This window comes from Gopherus evgoodei, chromosome 1 (assembly GCF_007399415.2).
Source record: "Gopherus evgoodei ecotype Sinaloan lineage chromosome 1, rGopEvg1_v1.p, whole genome shotgun sequence".
In the NCBI taxonomy this organism is placed as follows: domain Eukaryota; kingdom Metazoa; phylum Chordata; order Testudines; family Testudinidae; genus Gopherus; species Gopherus evgoodei.
Window position 1 is genome coordinate 219,661,608 of NC_044322.1, and position 22,425 is coordinate 219,684,032.

General features: G+C 47.6%; 1 protein-coding gene, 1 long non-coding RNA gene and 1 pseudogene across 10 annotated transcripts in view; 2 read left to right on the top strand and 1 right to left on the bottom strand.

Annotated features, from left to right (window-relative positions):
- Positions 1-22,425, top strand: part of LOC115636587 (zinc finger protein 154-like) — a 658,270-nt gene that overhangs the window by 270,279 nt on the left and 365,566 nt on the right. The gene's annotated exons all lie outside the window — the stretch shown is intronic.
- The window catches only part of LOC115636545, a 1,011,845-nt pseudogene that overhangs the window by 10,553 nt on the left and 978,867 nt on the right, over positions 1-22,425 (bottom strand).
- Positions 6,607-20,820, top strand: LOC115636789. 7 transcript variants are annotated; one of them, XR_003997054.1, is made up of 5 exons: positions 6,607-6,868; positions 8,816-8,941; positions 11,887-12,031; positions 13,911-14,025; positions 15,175-16,843. It is a non-coding gene; the product is annotated as an uncharacterized LOC115636789 (long non-coding RNA). The 7 variants fall into 7 exon arrangements; XR_003997066.1 differs by lacking the exon at positions 13,911-14,025 and having other exon boundaries at positions 6,612-6,868; XR_003997061.1 differs by lacking the exons at positions 11,887-12,031; positions 15,175-16,843 and adding an exon at positions 18,131-20,820 and having other exon boundaries at positions 6,616-6,868.

The following is a 22,425-nucleotide window of genomic DNA, read 5'->3' on the forward strand; positions in this document are numbered from 1 at the left end:
TTTCTGAAAACATCCACTCAAGATGCAGAGGCAGTCAAAAAAAAAAACACACCCCCAGAATGTTGGGAATCATTAAGAAAGGTAATAAGAAAATATATTGCCTTTATATAAATCCATGGTACGCCCACATCTTGAATACTGCATGCAGATGGGGTCACTCCATCTCAAAAAAGATATATTGGAATTGGAAAAGGTTCAGAAAAGGGCAAAAAAATGATGAGCAGTATGGAACAATGGTATGTGGAGAGATTTAAAAGTCTGGGACGTTTCAGCTTGGAAAAGAGATGAAGGGGGGTATGAGAGAGGTCTATACAATCATGACTGGTGTGGAGAAAGTAAATAAGGAAGTGTTATTTACTCCTTCTCATAAACACAAGGACTAGGAATCACCAAATGAAATTAATAGTCAGCAGGTATAACAAACAAAATTAAATTATTTCTTCACACAACACACAGTCAACCTGTGTAACTCTTTAACAAAGGATGTCGTGAAGGCCAAGACTATAACAGGGTTAAAAAATATATATGATAAATTTGTGGAGGACAGGTTCATCAATGGCTATTACCTAGGATGGGCAGGAATGGTGTCCCTAACCCCTGTTTGCCATAAGATGGGAATGAGTAACAGGAGACTAATCACTTCATGATTACCTGTTCTGTTCATTCCCTCTGAGACACCTGGCATTGGCCACTGTCAGAAGACAAGGTACTGGGCTAGATGGACCTTCGGTCAGACCCAGTATGACCATTCTTATGTACTAGGGAATAATGGGAGGGAGTAGGAAAATCCCTGGGCATGGAGAACACTGGGAAATTATAAGTTATAATTCAGGAGCAACAGACTCTAATTAGTCTGGAAAAGCAGAATGTGAAAAATAAGAATCAGGTCATGTGACAAGGAATAGAGCCTGCAGAGACAAGAGATTGTGGCTATTACACACGGTGAAAGGGGAGCAAGACTCTCCTTGTTTTAGGAAATTTCACTACCAACCTAGGCCATTTTCACATGCTGGGGTGCAATTCAAAGCAGTGAGGAGTTGTGTCATCTGTAATCCTGGGTGAGATTCAATGTTCTGCAGCTGGAGCTCCCCTGTCTGGATACCCCCAGCCAGCAGTCAAGGATGCACTGAGTGTCTGTGTGATAAGTAACCCTGGACAGGCAGCTCTGACTTCTGCAGCCTGCTTGTTACACCCCAAGCACATTCTGGTCTGGGTAAAGAAGGCTCAGGGTCTGAGAGAAGGTCTAGGGTGGGAAGCTTCTGTTGCTTATGCTGGACCTAACCCCCAGTTTTACTTATGTAAACAGGAGATATTTGAAACTGTGCGATACTGCTCCTGTGCTCTGTTCCCAAAGTGTTCTGCAGCAGGGGAGGGTCTCTGGCAGTGAGTGTGTCACTGGCATATTGGGGTGATGCTGAAACAGGACAGAGGAGAGGTGACATTGTGGTGCTGGTGTGAACCTTATCTCTTCGTTTCCTCTTCCAAGAACTGAGGGGACAGTAACCCTTACCCAGCGAGGTCACATTCTCATAGTTCTCCTGCATGACGTCTCTGTAGAGAGCTCTCTGAGTGGGGTCCAGCAGAGGCCCCCTCTTCACTGGTGAAATACACAGCCACTTCCTCAAAGGTCACTGGCTCCTGAAAGAGCAAGAGACCAAAACTCAGTACCTGCTGCACCACTCACAGCCCACTGTTCATGGGGGAGAGAGCCAAACAGAAGCTCTGGGTGGATCACAGTCAGCAGAATCTCGACCCACCCCACCCTGAGCATCCAGAAAACACCAGGCTGAGGGGACAAGGCGAGAGCCCCTTGTCTCTCCCAGCAGATCTATCACACCCCTACTAGCCACAGACTGATACAGGAGATGGAGCCCCTAGCAGGGTCCAGGGAGAGGTCCCTGGCAGGAAGCCCAACACCCTCCTCATTCTGAAGAGCTGGATATGAAGGGAGGGGAATCTCTCCTAAACCTGACTAGTGGGTGCCCCCTTCATATCTCACAGCAGCCACTGGTTAGGCTCCAGCACTATGAATCTAGTCAGTTTTCCTAGCCCCATGGAGGTGGGTTATTTTCTGTTCAAAAATTAGGGCATTTCCACCACCGAACCTCATGGGTCTGTTCCCAGAATCTAGGCCACTTATTAAACAACTTCAAGCAGGTTTGCCCCTCCTGCCAGGATAAGTCCACAGAGACATTTTTAACCTCCCTTCTCCCTCCCCACATCCCATAACTAAGTCTCTGAACACAAGGCTAGAAAAGAGCAGAACCAAAGGTGTTACTCTCGATGATTCCCTCTGACACTGACCCCACGGCAGCCACACCCCAGCAGGAGGGATATGGAATCAGGAACTGGGTTTTCCTCTGTCTGAGCTTCATCTTGTCCACAGGAAAGTGACTCTACCCAGGGTGTGTAATACATCTGTCTGGGCAGATTAGAGATCTGGAAATCTCTCTCAAAACTCTTCTCTCCCATTGCCCCTTTCAATCTCCTTTTCCCTGTCCCCTCTCCCTGCTCATCTGATAGGAAAGTCCCATTCCTGGGTTGTTTGCTCCCCCATGGCTGGATTTGCTCCTGCAATTGCTAATGGGAGGAGAAGTGACCGGGGGCGCTATTTGTGTAGAGTCATTTTAATGCCAGACCCTAGCATTTTCCCTTGGTTTCCTTCAGTTACCCAGAGTCTCTGGCTCAGAATTTAGTACTAACAAGGCCCCGGGCTGCCCTAGGGGGCTAGTACCAGCTGGAGAAAGTCTTCCTCTAGGCCACGCAGAGAAGCAGCTCAAATTAAGGTCTCTTCCCAGCACAGAGCCTCTGCTGGGGGAGCAGCAGCTGCTAAGCCTGGTCTCCCAGGTCATAACTGGAGGCTGCAGCATCTGACTCAGGAAGCTGAACTCCAATATCCTGAGCAGAGAGGGACAGAGTTTGAGCAGCTTCCCTCCTTTAGCTCATGGGGGAGAGCAGCTAATGAGAGCCCCTCCTCACAGGGAGACTCATTTGCCCCACTGTCCATGTGGAGTCACTCCTCGTCTTTCCATGCAGTGATTCTGGATTATCATGGTCTCAGTGAAACCAGATTTCAGAAAGAATGAGTCCAGAATGCTGTGGAAGAGACCATTGTGTAGCAGTGCTAACCCCCTTACCACCTCCCTCACCCCCTAGATCTAAGACAAGGATGGGGAGCGGGGGGGGGGGGGGGGGGTAGGAGGATGAAGAGAAGGAACTACTTTTCCCAAGGGAACTGGAAGTTTCTGCAGTTTTCAAGAGGGGAGAACAGCAAAATCTGTGATTTCACCTCACAGTGTTTGATAGGTGGATAGACAGTTATCTGAGGGCTTGGCTACACTCACACTTCAAAGCGCTGCCACGCTGCACGTACTCCACATCCTCATGGGAATCAGCTTACAGCACTGGGAGCCGCGCTCCCAGCGCTGCGGCACTGTTTACACTGGCGTTTTACAGCGCTGCATCTTGCAGTGCTCACAGGGGGTGTTTTTTTCACACCCCTGAGCGAGAAAGTTGCTGCGCTGTAAAGCGCCAGTGTAGCCATGGCCACAGTGACTGGGCCTGGCCAGGGAATGCTGGGAAGTGCTTGGAGCAAGGATTCTGGCACAAGTTGATCAGAGAGAAGGAGTGAGGTCAGGAACAGTCCCCAGAGCCCACTGTTAGGGTCCCCAGAACCCCCCCCCCCCCAGCCAGGGGCCCACCAGATATTCCCAGGGACATAGCCCCCAGAGTCCCTGGCCAGGGGCCCCAGACACCCGTTAAAGCCCCACCAGCTAGGGAATCCCCACCAGACCATGACTGCCAGGTTGGGACTACCACAGGGGGTGTCGTTCCCCCCCCTCGAGGACACCCCACTGGAAACTCAGTCCCTCACTGTCCACCTGGGATTCCCCCACTCCTGTTTGGACCCCACCTGACCTCCAGTAGGATCTGCCATGCTATTCACCTGGAGCCACCTCCTCCCCCCAGTGAGACCCCCTGATGCTTTACAGTGGGACCCCTCACTCTGCTTGCCTGGTATCCCGACCTAGTTCCGGGGATCCCAACAGGAGCCAGTGGGGGAAGCCCAGACAGAGCCCTTGGCACAGCACCAAGCTCCCTCTAACCCCCTGCTCTGCCTCCCCAAGAGACACCCACCCCCACTGCTCTGCAGCCAACAGGCCACCAGTGATACCCACTTCCAGGACCCATAGCCTCAGGGCTGGGCACATCAGAACCACCCCCTGAAACCCCAGAGCTCCAGAACCCACCAACCTGACATGGGTACCCCCTGCCCAGCCACTCAGAGGCCTCCCCCTACCACAATGTCCCTTCAGCTCCAGTCTCCCCACACAGACACCCCCTACCCCCAAGCAAGTGTTACCTCACAGTGTCTGACAAGTGGATAGAAAGTTATCACTGCCCCCTGCTGGCCAGTCACACAGGCAGAGGGAGCCCTAGGGGATGCTGCTTTAACAGGAGAATGAAAGGCGTGGAGGGCCAAAATAGGTAAGAAATTTCCATGCCTCTCAGTAGCAAATAATAGCCATCATGGATCCACCCCAGAGGTGGCTACATCTTAGCACTGCAGGAGGCAACCCCTCACAGAGACCATTTGTCATGGGGTTTGGGATACTTCTCAACTCACACTGCACTCATCCAATGTCAGCTGGAGAAAAGAGAAGGGTCCAGCCAACTCTCCTGTTACCAGCTGGGAACCACTGATCCCCCAAACACAGGGAGGCCTCTGAATTTGATGGGTATTAAACACGTGTCTGCTCTCTTTCTTCGGCAAACATTTTAACAGAAAAAAAGGGAGGAAGAAACGATTCTCAAAGGAGAGGGGAAAGATAATCACTGGGCAATTTAGCCCCCTGCACCAACCAGGATGGAGAAGGACTCAGGGCAAAAAGGTTCCCTCTAAGGAAGGAGAAGTTGCTGTATGGAGAGACATGGGGAACAGCCCCAAACCCAACAGGATTTTTAATTAACATTTGATGATGGCATAGAAAGAGGCAAAACTTGAGATTTGAGATCAATGTTTAGAAATAAAAGAGAAAGGGTGCAAATCTGAGGGATTTTGGATCCATTTTTCCAAATTAGTGAGAGGAAAGTGGAAAATCAGAGGGATTTTTACCTCATATCAACAACTAATATATATCTGTGTGTATTTCACATCAATATATGATAAATGAACACAGCAGAAATGGGCAACATTTGGAAACATTTTATATCCACATTCAAGAATCTGAGAAAAGGTAAATCTGAGGGTTTTTGGTTTTTTCAAGCATTTTATAGTTAGAGAGAGAAGGAAAAACGCAGGGCATATTCACTTAGCAATAGACAAGTAGAGAGAAAGGGGGACAAATCTTTAGGGTATTTCAAAAGAATCTTTGAGATTTGCAAAGAAGACATGTCACAAGCTAAGCAACTGATAACATGAGAGAAAAACACCAAGATCTGAGGGGATTTTATATTGCTATTAACAAACTAGAGGGAAAAGGGGACTGTTTGATTAGATTTTATATGACTGTCCAATACATAAACAGAAAGTAAGACTTCCCCCCACCCCCACCTTTGAGGAGCTGCTTTAAAAGGGCAAAGGGGGGGTTGGGGGAGCTGGAAGGTCCTTAGATGAGGGAAGGGGGCAGCAGTGGGGGATGGGGACAACTGTGTTGGTAGTTAGGGAGCAGTAACTGGGATTGGAAATCCAGGGTCCAGGCAGTCCCCATGGGGGACACGAGCCCCTCCCTTCCCCGCCCTGGCAGAGAACAGGCATCTCCTCCCATCTCCACGCCAGGGGCCTCCATGTTCTGGGGAATGACCCAGGGCAACAATTTCCCACCTAAACAAGGGCAAATCGCTGCAGATAAAATGGGTGGGGAACCCCCCCCCTACATCGGGAAGACTTTAAATGGACATTTGAGAATCATGGAGAGACCAGAAGGAAAACAAAGGAGTCGAGAGAGCGGATCATTGGGGGTGGGGGGAGGGGGAAAATCTCTCTAGATTTTATAGCCACATGTGAGATACCGAGAGAGAAAAGGGGCAGAACTAGAGAGAATTTGTATCGGGGGCGAGAGGCACAAACTGGGACAGGATCCAATTAACTCCCCTTCCCCCCCCCCCGCCACTTCCCCTCCCCGGGAATTTCCTGGCTGCCTAGAGACAGTTCAACCCCTCCGCCCCCCACTAACCTCCCCTGCCCGCATCTCCGGCTTCTCCCCCACTCGCCCCGCCAAGGGACCCCCACCAGGCCCCAGGTTCCGCCCCCCAATCCCAGCGGGGCCAGGGCGGATCCTGCTGCAGCTCCCAGGCTTCTCCCAGGTCCCCGGGGCAGAGAGTCACTTTCCCACCGACCCCCCCCCCCCCGGGGTCTCTCACTCACCGGGGGCTCCGGGTTGCCCAGGGGGCGGGGCCCAGCTGGAGAAAGCCCCCCTAGGTCGGACACGGAGGGGTTAATGCCGGACCCCCCTGCACAGACTCGGGAGCAGCAGCTGCTCAGCCCGGGCCCGGCTCACACGGAGGCGGCAGCAGCTTCGTTCTCCCGCCCCCAGCGGGCTCGCAAGGAACAAGCGCAGTTTCAGCTACTGGACTCCTCCCTTACCTGGGCTGGAGAGGAAGGACGCGACCCAGGGGTAGGCTGGGAGATGTAGTTCCAGCCTCTCAGTGGAGCGGAAGTGACGTCGGCGAGGGAGCCGGAGCTGGAGCGCGAACGAGTGCAGTTATGCCTGGGTTCGTGCAGAGCAGTTGGACTCTCTCCCGGGGTCGGAGAAGGGTTTGTGCCGTTGGAGCTCTGGACATGCGCAGATCGCGGCGGGAGAGACCTTCATTAACACCCCCCCCGCCATGCACGGCCCGGGCTCCGTTGCGGAACTGCAGCCTCCAGGTACCGGAGCCAGCCCGGGAGGCGGGGGTGGGGGGTGACTCTGCCCTAATGTCCGTGGGGAGGTGGGGGCTGCCGGGGGGCGGGGCAGTGAGACCTGGGAAAGGGGCGGGTGGAAAATGTCTGTGCAGCCCGGACATGCGGGGGGGGAGAAGATCCGGTGACCCTCGAGGAGCAGGGAGAGAAGGGGGGGGGCTGAGATCTCCTCGGATTTACTGCTGCCCCCTCCCGTGGGGACCCTCTGTCCCCTCCCGTCCTGCCCTCTTTCTGGAGAGCAACGAGCAACAGCCAGGGTGCCCACCCCTTCCCCCAAATCCCTAAGAAGTTCCATGTTCTTCCCCGTTGTGCCCCATTTTCTCTCCACTTCGCCAATGGCCAGTTCAAATCTCAGGTTTGGGGTGTTTCCTCCCATTTTTACCTCCAGTGATTTGTCCTTGGTTAGGTGGGAAATGGTTCCCCTGAGTGATTCCTGAACTGGGCAGAGGGTTAATAGGTAGAGGCTGGGGGAGCCCTGAGACAGGGACACCTCTGGGCTGGGCTGGGGTGTGGGGCACTCTGCTGGTAACAGGGTGTGGGAAGGCCCAGGAAGGGGAGGGAGGAACAAGGGTCCCCCATGGAGACATCCCAGCCCCAGGTTTCTCAGTCCAGCTACTTCACCTCTGGCTGCCCAACCCAGCAGCCCTCCTGCCATCACCTGCTAGTCACATTCCCAGACCCCACTGCCAGCCCCTCCCCACATCCAGTGACCTTCTGGTTCCAGCCCCACTCCTTTCCCCTGTGAAAGCCACATCACCCAGGACAAGAAGAATCCATCCCATTCTGTTGTTGATTGAATATCCTTGAATAATCCCTTCAAATTTCCCCTCTTTTCTCTTGAACTGTTGAATGGTGACATAAAATCTCCCCAGATGTTGGTGCTTCTCTCTTATGTTGTCAAATATTTAGTTTGTGCCCCATTTTCTCCTCAGTTCTGAAATACTGATATCAAATTCTTGAAAATCTTCCCACTTTTCTCTTCAGGTGTCTGACTGCGATCAGGGCTCTTATCGTACTGAGTATGGCCCAGGCCTGGCCTGAGATCAGGTCCCCCAGTGTGCCGGGCACTGCACAAACCCTGACCAAGTTTGGGGCAGTAGTTGTACCAGGAACTGCACAGACCACTGCAGAGAGCAGGGACCTTGTTGTGCCGGGTGCTACAGTGACCCTGACTGAGCTCCAGGCCCCTGTTGTGCCAGGCCCTGCATCAACACCAAGTGAAATCAGGCTCCCATTGTGCCAGGTGCTGCAGGGCAGCAAACAGAATCAGGGACCTTGTTGTTCCTGGAGCTGCAGAGACCCCGAGTGAGATCTGGGCCCTGTTGTGCTGGGCACTGTAGAGACCCCACAGACATCAGGCCCCACATTGTGCCAGGTCATTGTGCCTTGGGACATCCCATGTATCCCACCATGCAGAGGAGCTCACCTTTGTGACAGATGGTCCCGTACACCAGGCGTTCTCAACCTATTTCTTTCTTAGCCTCCTCCCCCCCGTATGCTATAAAACTCCTTGGCCCACCTGGGCCACCTTAACTGGTTTTCTGCATATGAAAGCCAGGGCTGATGTTAGGGGGCAGCAAGTAGGGCAGCTGCCTGGAGTCCCATGCCACAGGGGCCCCCACAAAGCTACATTCCTACCAGGGAGCCACCAGCGGGGTCCAGAGACAGCCCCATCTCCTATATCAAGCTCTAGCTAGTAGGTGTGTGAAGACCCTGCCTCTGTCTGTCAGCTGGGAGACACAAAGCTTCTCTCTTTCTACCCTCTGATGCCTCCTGGCTGCTCTAAGCAAGGTGGGGTGGGACTCTGCTAACGTGCCTCCTGGAGCTTCCATTTACCTGGTGCTGCTGTTCTGTGAATAGTGGGGCTGTGAGTGGGGCCGCAGGTACTGAGTGTTGGACTCTGGATCTTTCAAGGACTGGTGACCTTCGAAGAGGTGGCTGTCTATTTCACCAGGGAAGAGTGGGCTCTGCTGGACCCCACTCAGAGAGCCTTCTACAGGGATGTCATGCAGGAGAACTGTGAGACAGTGACCTTGCTGGGTAAGGAGTCCTGTCCCCTGGGTTATTAGAAGCTGTGGGGGCTCTAAAGAACCTGAGTAGTGATAACTTTATACCTTTATTCATCACACAAATTTTGACAAGTTTCCTTGTCCCCCTTTTTTTGCTTTATCTCCCATCCAGTAGTATAATTTTTGGACATGTGCCTTTTTGGTGCCATCAATCATTTTAAAATTGCATTGAATGTATCCTTATTGGATACATTAATAACTACAGTTTTCATGCCTTCCTCATTTTAAGAGGAAAATATGCCACCTGTAGAATTCTAAATGGAGTAAATAGGTATATGACTCATGCATGGCTTGTGCGACAGACAGATGAGCTCCTCTTTTGATACGAGAGTGTATAATGTTGCCATTCAGGACCACACGGGTGAAGGGAGAATGGAGCCATGGGAGGGGTGGAGAAGCAGGGGAGTAGATAATTCTGGGGTGCCCAGCTATGGGGAAGGTGCGTGCAGGATTAGAGCTAAGAAGCAGCAGTGAGGGATGAGGTAGTGAGAGATGAGGAGGGAACACAAGAAGCTCGCAAGGTGCTGGGAGGTGGTGCCAGCTGAGAGTAATGGGAAGAATTGGAGGAGAGTGTGGAGGAAGGGCACCCAGGAGGTGGGCTGGGTGTGTCAGTGGGAGGGAGGAGAGATTTGGGGATCTAGGGCTGTGGGGGATCCCAGACCTTTAACCCCAAATCCCTACCCAAGCCTTGTTGCTTTAGAGCAGGGTTAGGCAATCTCTGGCACTCGTGCCGAAGGCAGCACGTGAGCTGATTTTCAGTGGCACTCACACTGCCAGGTCCTAGCCACTGGTCCGGGGAAGGGCGGGGGGGTTTGGGGTTTGCATTTTAATTTAATTTTAAATAAAGCTTCTTAAACATTTTAAAAACCTTATTTACTTTATATACAACAATTGGTTAGTTGCTTATTATACACTTCTGGAAAGAGGCCTTCTAAAAATGTTAAAACGTATGACTGGCACGCAAAACCTTAAATCAGAGTGAATAAATGAAGACTTGTCTCACCACTTCTGAAAGGTTGCTGACCTCTGCTTTAGAGCCTACACTCCAGTTTTATTTCTGTTCAGTTTCACTTCATTTTACGTTTTTTCCTCAACTGTTTTTTTAACACTTGACCTCTCTCTCCCGCTCATTACCCCCTCCCCATATAACTTCTTCATCTCTGTGCACAGCGACCTGGCCGCCGATCCTGAGTCCTTGCTGCATTCCTCCCTCCCATAGCAGGGCCCCTGCCCAGGCACAAATGGGCACTTTGATGATAATGTCACAGGGTGATGGTGTAGCCTGTACAATTTTTACACCTATAAGATTACATATTGGGGTACAACTTGCCCTTCTACATGGCTACTCAAAGTGAATTATAAAGATGAAATTTGGTGAAACACACAGAAGTGTGATTTAATACAGACAGTTATAATTGAAATCGTAGGCAAGGATCAATACACGTAACGATCAGTCTAAGATAAGTAGAATAAAGAGGGTCTGGCACTGTGCATACTTACAAGTTATGGACACCATTGGAAACAGAGATCTAGGGACAAGGGAGACCATCAGAAGGGAGGCCCTGCTCCAGTTTACACTGTCTCAGGGACCTGACAAAATGAAAAAAATGGTAACTAGGAGAGGTATTTTATCCGCTTCTTTATGGTAATAGGATGGCTATATACCATATCTGCTCTTTTACTCTGACTACAATAATGTCAATAGCTGCCCCAACCCATATGTGGCCTTTGGAAAGTCCATAATTAAGCATCAAGAATTAATACTCATGATTTACATCACTTATTTATTAATAATTCCAATATATGAATGAGGCCCAACTGCTGAGATACTGAATAGCAACCTAACTGCTTAAGCCCACCCCAAACTTCCTTCTTTCAGAATCCTGTGGCGTGTTGCACCTGTTTGTGGTTCCTCGTTAGTCTCTCAAAATGAGGGTGCAGAATATCTGACCTAGGATTCGCTCCTTAGGCCTATTCTGGTAAATCCCAGACTTCAGCATAACTATTCCCACAAAGCCTCCACCTATTATAAGGCCCTTAACTGTAGCAAACTTCATAACCCATTTATCTATGTTCACCTCCTTGCCCCTCCATGCATGTTCCAAGCTAATAAGCAGTTCTCTGATAATGACATTTTATCTCCAGCGAGTATAAAATTGCCCACAAGATGTGAGACTAGGTCCTAGATCATAAAATCAGGTTGAGGTCAACAGGAGTGAGAGTCTGGAGAGACTCTTGGCCCCCATTCCCCATCTGCAGCAGCCACAAGCTGTTTTCCCCCCGGGCTCCTTGGATCTTTGAGCCTGTCCCTCCTGAGGTTGCGTGTCCTAGTTCTTGTTTCTTACATTCTCCTTTTCCAGAAGAATTAGAGGCTGTTGCTCCTGAATTTTAGTGTTTAATTCCCCAACCGTCTCCACACACTGGCGGAGTTTAATTCTCCCTCCCATTACACTTGAATCACTAGATTTCCAAATTCAACATGTGCTTTTGTGATGTCACAGTTCTGGGGTAGCGAAGCCTTTGTCCTGCCTCCATGGTCTGCTCAAGGAATGGCCTCTTGGGTATCAGGTCTCTAGCCAGCCCCTCTCTGTGGGTAGGGACCCACATGCCTCTCCTTTTTGACCAGGTTTGAGGATTGCAGTTTTTCCTACACTGTGTTTACTTGACTAACCTCCAGTTCCTGTGCTTTGCTTTCTCTCCAAGGGCTGTGAGCAGTGTGTGTGTGATAGAGGTGGGAATTTTGGTGATACTTGTATGATGCCAATACACACCTCAGTTTCCCACTCTGATTGGTATTGCTATGATTAGAAAGAGCAGGAGATATGAGTTGTTTCGTCAGGTAGCTGTCATGGGGTGATATGAATGGGTCATTAAGGACTGGCTGGGACTAACCTACATCAATGGAATACCCGACAGAGACAAAGGAATAATTGTCACCTGTCCACGGGAGGATCTCCCCTTGGCTGAGTGAAGCATAGATGGACTCGTTATGTTTTTGGGAGCAGGAAGAACTGGGCTCGCAGATGCAGGGAGCTCTGCTGGAGCGAAGACAAATGGACAGGTACAATGAAAGGAAACCAAACTGTTTTCTACAGCAGCGTGGCTCAAGTGCATTGGCCAGTATGGACTATATTGTCTTCTTTGCTTCTCTGTCCTAACCTAAAGACTTTCAATGCTGTGTTTCGGTTGACTAGTACACCCTGCTCTGTTTTAAAAGTCTGCCCAGTGTCACAGCAAAAACTTGCTGAGGTGCATCGAAGCATGAATGAGGAACAGTCTGTGAACAGGAGTGTCCTTCAGCTGGATCTGCTGGCAGAGATCACAGGTTGAAATAGAAGTATTGAACCAGAGGCTCAGTCTCAGGTGTTGAAGCTACATGGCTTATCCTTGTGGAAGAGTGGGAGCCCTTGGGGGTGTAGTGCACTCAAGGGGCACCTCCGAAGGGCTGTTTAAAAGCCAGGGTATTGCACAGATCCTGTGGATCCATGACAGTGTCATTGTGCCTTATGGGGAAAAGATATAAAGCAAGAAAAGCATCAAAATGCATATTTACCATCAGTCCTCTTGGGAATCCCCAATCATTTCCAAAGTGTCTTTAAAAACCTTCTTTAAAAGCTTACATCTGGGTTATCAGGTCAGGGCAGTTTGTAGCCCCAAAAGACCCCCCTCAGTCAGCTCAAACAGCTGTTTCTCCCCAAAAAGTCTGTCTGTCTTCTTCAGTCTCCTGAAAGAGGTAAAATCCATCACTGGCCGTTTCTGTGTGCGGCAAAGTTTCAGAAGATGGCGTTCTGTATAACCAGCCTTGAGATCCAGCCTTAGTGACACCAGATTGCACAGGAAAGCCATCCCTCAGCCTCGCCAGTGTCATCTGGCCTATCTCAGCATCACAGTCTGTGACGTATTCATGCTTTCAAGGGCTGGTTCAAAGATACAGATAACAGTCATAAGTAGGGCCAGTGTTTGCTGGCAACGAGAACAGAGTAATTGACAAGCATGAGCAATATATAATCCTTTACAGCCCAAAAGTGCGTTGGGAGATGGGGGGGATAGGAGCCAGCTGTGTGTGGAAGGTGGGGCTCAGACACTGTGCATTGAGAGCCTAGAGCCTGCTGTGTGCTGGGGAGAGTGGAGATGAACCAGCTGTGTGCAGGGGTGATGAGCAAGGGAGAGGTGCTGTTTATGCAGTCGAGAGCAGGTGCGAGTGCTATCTGCTCTGCAGTATGATGAGGGTGCCCAGCGTCCCACTGCCAGGTGCCCCGCCTCCCAAAGGGAAGCTCCAGAGTGTTTTTTCTGAACCCAGACTTGTTTGAGGAGGGAAGAAATTGGCAACAAGTCTCAAAAGCAGCCAGCCCCCAGCCTCTGCCATGTGCCCTGGGGAGGAGTCAGGTGTCTCCAGGCAGAAATCTGGGGTTTGTGACCCTGCATCCCCACCCACTCTCTGATCAGCTATTCTGGATACGAAGGGTGATTCCAGAAATGAAGAGTAATTTCAGGGGGAAATGCAGTAATAGCAGCAATTTCCGGAAAACACTGGCCCTAGTCATAACATTAAATACAATAGTATCAAGATCTATACCTGTGTTCATCAGATCTGTCCCTCTACCTTCACATAGTTCACTCTGCTGGTGGGTTCCACCTCTTCCCCCCTCGGTGTCTGTCTTGCCAATTTAGATTGTAAATTCTTCAGGGCATGGGTCATCTTCTATTCTGGGTTTGTGCTGTGCCTAGCACAACAGGGGCCCACGGTTATTTGGCTCTTAGGCACTAAGGTCATGAATATGATTTATAAGAATAATAACTCTCCTGCCACTTTAAGCCAAGGAAGCCGGCCTTGGAGTGTTATGTCTTAAAAATGAGCTGGGGTTAAAACCATGGAATATTCCTTGTGACAAGTATCCCACAAATTCCATGGACCTCCCTTGTTTTCTTTGCCTTCCCAGGGTTTCCATTTTCCAAACCTGATGTGATCCTCGCAGCTGGATTGAGGGGAACAGCCGTGGGGCTCAGACCTCTTTGGCTCTGAAAAAAAAGTGCTCCCAAGAGCTGTGTGCACAGGTGAGGAATTGGGTGAACCATCTCAAAAACTGTCCATGAATAAAGGAAACTTTTGAGATGCCCTAGGGCCGATGCTACCATTAAGGCAAACTAGGCAGTTGCCTGGAGTGCCAAAAAGTGGTGCCCCAATTTTTTTTTTTACAGTGTTCCTGGGCTGGGCTGCCGGTGGCGCGCTGACACATGTGGCTCAAACTCCGTCTCCTAGTGCAGCAGACACTCCATGCAATTATTGTCATTGCCAGCAGGGCGCTGGCGGCTGGGCAGAACTCCGCAGCTTAGTGCTCACATGGCACAAGCCCAGCGACGGGCACAACAGCAGGGTTTCGGCCCAGCCTCCACCAGAGGTGAAAGTAAGGCGGTCTGGTCCAGTACGGCGTACCACAAGAGCCAGTACGCCATGCGAGACCGCACCGGTATCTGCAGCCGGGATTAAAAGGGCTCTGGGCTCCCCGCAGCGGCGGGTAGCTCTGATCCCTTTTAATCCTGCCCGCAGCTTCAACGGTTGGGCTAGGGCCGAGATTTAAAGGGTTCAGAGCTTCCTGCTGCTGAGCAAAATTGGCATGTTATGAGGTAGTGCCTATGAGGGACAGATGTCTGTTTATGTCATCCAGTCATCATGTCCTAGGTCTTCAGGGGGGAGGGGGAGCTTTTCCATCCTGCTTTCATTGGATCAAATTCAAAGATTATTCTCACAGCGAAGTTAGTAGGCATTTAGAGCAGATGAGCATACCAGCACAGAGAGCACTTGGCAACCATTTGAGAGTGTATGACCTATTTAGTTAGAATATGGAACTTTTCATTCAAACTGAGTTTGTACCATTTGATGTTTTTAATCATTCAGAGGTGCATGGCTGGTTGGACAGAATGGGTTCTGCAGCACTCTGTCAGATTTTGATATGAAGGAAGGAAGGAAGGAAGTATACGTGACTAAAAAGGATGTATTTCTGATTACAGTCAACATTGCTTAATATTAAGGGAAAGTCATCTTGATCTCTTAATCAATATTTACATCAAACAGTTGATGAAATTCAAATAGTGACTTATAGTAAGTGACATGTATTCTCTATCCTTTACTTTTAATAGTGAACATGAAAAAGAATGGAAAGGAATAAAATTTCTTTTTTTTTTTTTCATTTTCCATTGATGCAGCCTCATGGCAGATTAAAAAAAAAAATTCAATAGGGCACAATTTTGTAAGCGGAAGACTGATAATCAAATGAAGAAAAAAAGCAAGAAGGTTTGTTTCTGAAATATCTCCATCCACTGGCCAGAGAAGAAGGTAGTCCAATGCCAAAGGATCAAGCAGAGATGGAGGTGGGGATGGGAGTTTCACAAATTGAAGAAGAGTTTGAAGAACATACTCTGAATATTGAAGATGAATCAAATGAGCCATGCGAGGATCAAAACTTGGAAGACTGTGAAAGCAAAAATGTCACTCGTTTGAATTTGAGCTTTAGTGATCCTGCTACTTGGGCCAAATGTGATGATCAAGTCTGACAAATTCTGGTGGAACATGGGCCAGAACAAGTTCAGCAGTTCAATTTTCCCAAAGATAGTAAGCAAAGAAAATTCTTGACAATTCATTACAAACGTAGACTTGTCAATGGAGAAGAAATGCCCCATCAGTGGCTGCAGTATTCCATATCAGTGATTCTGTCTTTTGTTTCTGCTGCAAGTTGTTTGGCAGTAGTACTATTGGCACATCAGCTCTTTCTGAAAAAGGCTCAAGAGACTGGAAGAACATGTCTGAAATTCTTTCACGACACGAGAAAAGCAGTGAACATTTGACGAATGTTCAAACATAGAAGGAACTTGAACTGCAATTGAAATACAAAAGAACAATTGATGAAGAACATTTGCGCTTGATTAAGCAAGAAGAAAAGTATTGGCAGCAAATACTAAAATGTCTGATTGCTTTGGTCAGAGTTCTTGGTATGCAAAACCTGACTTTTTGGGGCACACATGACAAACTGCACACTTCTGATAATGGGAACTTCCTCAAATTTGTCAAATAGCTGTCTTTGTTTGACCCGCTTATGGATGAGCATCTTCGCGGGATTAAGGACCAGGAGATGCATGTACATTACCTAGGGAAAGACATACAGATTGAGCTTATTCAGCTTCTCTCCAATGCCATCAAACAAAAAATCCTAGCATCTGCTCGTGCTGCAAAATACTTTTCGATCATTCTAGATTGTACACCAGATGCAGGCCATGTTGAACAAATGATCATTCGGTTTGTGGATAGGCCTACTTCAGAGACTGAGAATAAGACTGAATCAGTATGCATAAAGGAACACTTCTTGGGATTTGTGTCGCTTACGAAGACAACTGGAGCTGGTATGACAGAAACTATTCTTCACCAGTTAGAAGAGATGTCACTGCCTATAGAAAACTTGCGTGGTCAAGGCTACAGCAATAGGAGCAATATGAAAGGGAAAGAAAATGGTGTCCAGCGAAGAATTTTGGATATTAATCCACGAGCCTTTATCGTTCCTTGCAGTGCACATTCATTGAATTTTGTTGTTAATGATGCTGCAAAGTGTTGCCTGGAGGCAACCGCTTTCTTTGATTTAGTTCAACGTGTGTATGTGTATTTCTCAGCTTCTACACATCGCTGGGAAGTTATAACACGCCACGTATCTAATCTCACAGTTAAACCATTAAATGAAACAAGATGGGAAAGTCTAATTGATGCCTTGAAACCTCTTCGCTATCAGCTTGGTGACATCTATGATGCTCTGATAGACATCTATGAAGACACTACTCTGACAGGATCATCTGGCAATATGTCACGAGTTGATGCAAAGGCTCTTACAAAAGCTATTTCTAGTTTCAAGTTTCTTGTTTCTCTTGTTTTGTGGTATGACATTGTTTGAGATCAACATGACTAGCAAACAACTTCAGGCAAAAGAATTCAACATATGTGATGCCATTAATCAACTTGGAGAAACCAAGAAGTTTCTTGTGGGCCGCAGAAGTGACACAGTCTTTGAGAAAATGTTGGCAGACGCAGGTGAACTTGCAGAGGGGTTGGATGTACCGGCACTTTTTGAACCAGATCCAATCCGTATTAGAAAGAAGAGGAAGCAGTTCGCATATGAAGCAGATGGCGAACCTATTTATAATCCAAAAGAAAAATTCAAAGTGAACTTTTACTTTGCAGTCATCGACGCAGCAATACATTCGATTGAAGAAAGATTCACATTGATGCAGCAAATTAGTTCAGTATTTGGCTTCATATATGATGTTTACAGTTTGCAAAATAAAACACCAAAGCAAATTATGGAACATTGCTTGAATCTGGAGCAAGCTTTGCAACATGGTGGATCCAAAGATGTTGATGCCTTTGACTTGTGCAGTGAACTGCAAGCTATTGCAAGACAGGTCCAAAGGAGTTCATCCCCGCAAGATGTATTGAACTTCATATGGGAAAATAAGCTGACAGATAGTGTCCCTAACATAGTTATTGCTCTTCGCATCCTCTTGACTCTCCCAGTTTCTGTGGCCAGTGGTGAGCAAAGCTTCTCGAAGCTCAAGTTAATAAAAACATACATGCGAACATCAATGTTGCAACAAAGAGTTGTTGGCCTATCTACCTTGTCAATAGAACATGACCTTGCTCACAGCATTGACTTGGAGGAACTTGTTTCTAAATTTGCTAAACTTAAAGCGCAGAAACATAAATTCTAAATTATAACGTTACTCTGTGACAGTGTATTGTGTATAATGTATGTGATTTATTTTGAGGGGGTGGCGCAAGGTGGAAGTTTTGCCTAAGGCACAAAATATCCTTGCACCGGCCCTGGGATGCCCTACAAAGACTTTCCAAGTTGTGAGCTCTCCAAGTTCAGGATTGTTTCCTGCAGATGAGGAATCATTAGGCAGATGTCATTCAAGGCTTCCCACCTATCCTGACTGACAGTTGGCATCAGGTCCCTCCCCAATCTCACTTTCCCCTGGTGAGCTGCACACCCATAACTGATCCCTTCCTCTCTCTCCTTTGGGGAAAATCAGCTCCTGATAGGTTTAATCTGTCCCACACATATTTTGGCTTGTTCACACCTTTTCCCATTCCTCTGTCTGAGATTTCCTTTCTCTCCAGCACAGGGAGTGACCTATGTCTGGATTCTCTCTGTCTCCCATCAGGTGATGAGATGGTGAGTGAAAACGAGGAGATACTGCAAATGTGTAGAAAATGAAATCTGTGTTGAATGTGACATAGCTGCAGAAAGAGACCTATATTCAATAGATACCTGACATTTGGTGCTTTACAGGGATTCTAAACCGCACCTGAATTTAGTCCCTAATTTAAATCTGTGCCACCAGATTAAAGAAATAAAAGGACATATTTGGGAGAGTTATACCTCACTATCACTATTGATACATTGTGTGGTTGGTGAAGAATTCTACACCAGAGACATGTAAAATTATTCCAAGAAAGGTCAAAGATTTGACAAGAACTCAGGTAGAAATTGCAGATTTTGATTTTCACCCTAGAGATGGAAGCTATGGTGACCTGTGGCCCAGGTAAACTATTTTTCGAACGCTGCACCCTAGTTAAGTGGCATTAGTCACACTCCTAGAGGATGCCATGATTAAATTGGGAACAACTGTCTTTTACCATCTGGCTCCAAAGTTTCATGAAGCACAGAGAGAAACAGCTGATTCCTTCAGAGACATTCCACGCCTCTGGGTCCCAATCTGGCTGCCTTGTTGGACAAGAAGCACTTCCATGCTGGGCAAATGATGGTAGCCAATGAGGGAATGTATCAGATTCCAAGTTCAGACTGCAAGATACATGAATGCTGAGTCCTGACTCTATGGTTTGGTCTCTTAGTTTTGCTATTAAGTTTTATGCATTTGTATCACTTCTCCACCTGCTGCTACTTTGAAAGATTAGAAAATGTGAAAATAGAGCACAAGTGTTTTTTTCTCATGATGCAACCTTCCCACGCAGCGTGACAGCCCTTCCACCTACACTTGTGGGAGAAGACCCAGGGCAAAATGAACTCACATAAATGGAAAGCTCCTCGGTTATTATAGAATGTGACTTCACACAAAACTCAATGGTGGAAATGGGAATTAAGAGAAAACTGCCCTATAGGTTTATATTTTGTAATCTTTGAATAAGTTGTTACCAGTGACAGTGAAATTAAACATGAACTTAATTAGTGTAAAGTAAGAGGCTGATTATGTGATAACTTTCAGTGTTACAATATAATTCAGATTTTCTTCTAGTTCTCTCCCTGTCCCTCCTACTATATCGGAAAAGGTGGCTAATCCTGAAAAGTAAAACCTCACTCCAAAGGAATTAGAGTGGAGAAACATGTGAGAGAAGTAGTATGTATGAAAATAGACCCCTAGTGTAGACTGTAATTATATCCATTTCAAATGGAATTTATTTTGATAAACTTTAAAATAAATATTCTGTGAAGAGGAAAATTGCTTGAGTCAAGATCTGCAACCTTGTACTGAGGTAGAGGGTAACAGCCACAGAGTTCGCCACTTTGCTTGTTTGCTAAACAAAGACACATCGGGCAGGAGAGGTCAGCATTTAAAATACTGATGGATGCATGATGATTGATTTTTGCAACCAGTTATTTTTATGGGTGCTGAGACCCCTTTTCCTTTTGAGGCGGCCAGCTGTTAGAGCCCAGCTGTTTAACCCTCAGGCCTGGCCATGGAAACCTCCCTATAAGTGGCCTTTGTTTCTTTCATGTTTGATACCTTTGGGGTTCACACATCCACACTAGATGTGGTTTATGATAGTGGATACTTTGAGAAAACTGCTGTGTTAAATCGGGCTATTCCAAACTAACATTGGCTCAAACTCTGCCTCACTTCATCTAGAGTGGGACATGTCTGTATCAAAGGATTAGTTCACACCTGATTTGCCCAGAGACCTTGCAGGAGGTGTCGTAAGGTGGGGTAAGCTGGAATCTACAACAATAAAGTAAAAGGTAAGGGTGGGAGTCCTTCAGCTTTCAAATCAACAAGCCTGTTCTGTTCATTCCCTCTGAAGCATCTCGCACTGGTCGCCCTCAGGCAGCACACTGGGCTAGATATGGCCCATTGATTTGACCTAGTATGACCTGTCTTGTGTTCTTATGTAAGTCATCTAAGAGAGACTGACTTCCAGGATCCAGGACTGATCCCTTCTGGGGAATGAAACACAACAGTGACAGGCTGTGCAGCCTTCACTAGTCTCCTGTACCTGAAAAGCCTGCTAGCCCGAAGTGCTGGGCCAACTATGCCAGTACCTGGTTCCTCAACTGCAGCTACAGGTCCTGCTCCATGCGACTCCAAAGCCAAAGAGCTGCAGAGATCCAACTCCTCGTAATCTTTGCCATTTATTTTCCTTTTTCTATTATTAGTGATGCAATAGTGAAATCTGAGGAGAAAACTAATTCGCTTTGAGGCTGTGGGCTAAATGTAGCAATAATTTGGTTTCGGTATTGAAATGTTCAGCTGGCTGAATCTGGGTTGCACTGCCTGGGTGAAAATCTCTGACTGGGGTTTCTACATCACTAAATATGCAACTGCCTCCTTGGGTTGCTGTTCTAGGATTTATAAGGGTTGATTTTCTGCTGTATTCATCTGAGGGTTTGACTAAATTGATGACTTGATTCCAATGCAATATCCTTGTTAATGCGTTGATTTACTGATTTGACCTGAACTTTATCACTGGATTGTTTAACCCTTCGTTAGCTGAGTGGTATTCATAGTCGTTTAGCCTTAGTGATGTGTGTTCTTGGTTTTATTTGTTTGTGTTAATAAAACATGTAACTGGGATATTGAGTCATTTCTTTCAATAAGCAACAGGGGCTGGAACTGTGGAGAATGTGAGCGGAGATCAGCCACTCCCCATCTGAGCCTGATCAGAGTCCTCTAAATTAACACTGTTTCCCCCAAAGGGGAGCAATGGAGGGGGCATCTATCTTAGCTCCAGCTGTGGCCAGGTGGGGAGGGAGAGCTCAGACCATCACAATGGAAAATGAGCTCCTCTAGCTAGGCTTTCAGGAATTCGGGGAGGGGTGCAGTGCGTCCAAGTGAGATCAGTGAGGTGAGGCTGATTTGAGTAGGGGTTAGGGGTCTTGCTCTGCAGTCACTCTCATGGCCCTGCCCAGTCCTTATCCCAGTCTGGTTTGCCCAGGGATTGGGCCTCGTCAGGCCAAGACGGGGTTGGAGCTCTGGTTGGAAGGGCTGTAAAAGGCAGTGAACAGCTTATAGATTTCAGCCAGCAGGGGGTTGGCAGAGTCAATGTGTGTGTGTTAACAGGATGTTGCTGACAGAGGACAGGATGAAGGTGGTGCAGGCACCTGTAGCTGCATCTCCTGTTCTTGAGAAGTTTGAGTTTTGCGGCTGCCGAGGTTCTGCAAGGGGCTGATATTGCACCAGCCGATCTTAATTCTGCATTAAGGAAGTGTTTTGCCCTTAATTAATACTGCTCCCTCGATACTAAGTGGGCTGTGAGGCTGACCCCTGAGCTAAATGCTTAGAAAACAATGAAAATATCCCCTGTCCATGACTCATTTAAAACAAATCTGTCCTTCCTGTCTGCACTGGCAATGGTGAGAGGAAACCAAGCCAAGTGATTCATTCCCTTGGGAGAAGTTTAACCACTTCCATTCTCTGTATCTTTACTGTAAGGGAAAGGAACAGGAAAAGCAAAATGAGTTCACAGAGAGAAAGTGACAGATTTCTTTTCTCTCCAAGGCCCTGGGAGCAAACCCTGTTCTCTACATGACCCTTTTCTTTATATTTAACTTCTGCCCATTTGGCTGGGTTACTGCTAGTAACAAACCTCGCTCTGCTCCCTTCAGCGTCTCAATGTGGTTCCGATTAGATGAGTAATGTCCATTCTTTCCCCTTCAACCAGCCTCAGATAGAGATAAGAAAGTTCTCCCTCACCAGGTGCCCTAACTATGTGTCTGTGTGTCCACCACCATCTGTCCTTCCACTGGCAATCTTCTCAGATCGCTCCACAGGAAGAAAGCTGAGTGCCTGTAACCATGTCTCAGTGGGCCACAGCTGAGAGAGCCAAATTCAGGACAAACTGCTGAGAAATGGGGCAGATACACCCCAAGATTGGTGCCTAATCCCCCATAGGACATACCAAACCAGCAACAAAAAGAAACATCTGCTTCACCACACCGGCTAACAAGACATCATAAAAGCAGTTTCCTTGGGCATTCCAGTCCTTGTATTATCGCTGAAAACACTAGGCCGAGAAATGAGTGGTTCTTTAAAACCAACCTCTTCAAATAAGAGGTTCTTCTGATCCCAGAGGACCAGCCACCCACCCAGGTCAATATATAACTTAGATATTTCCCCAAAATCACGTTGATGCCAATCCTTTAGTATCTAAATTCTAAGGGTTTATTGAAAGAAAGAAAG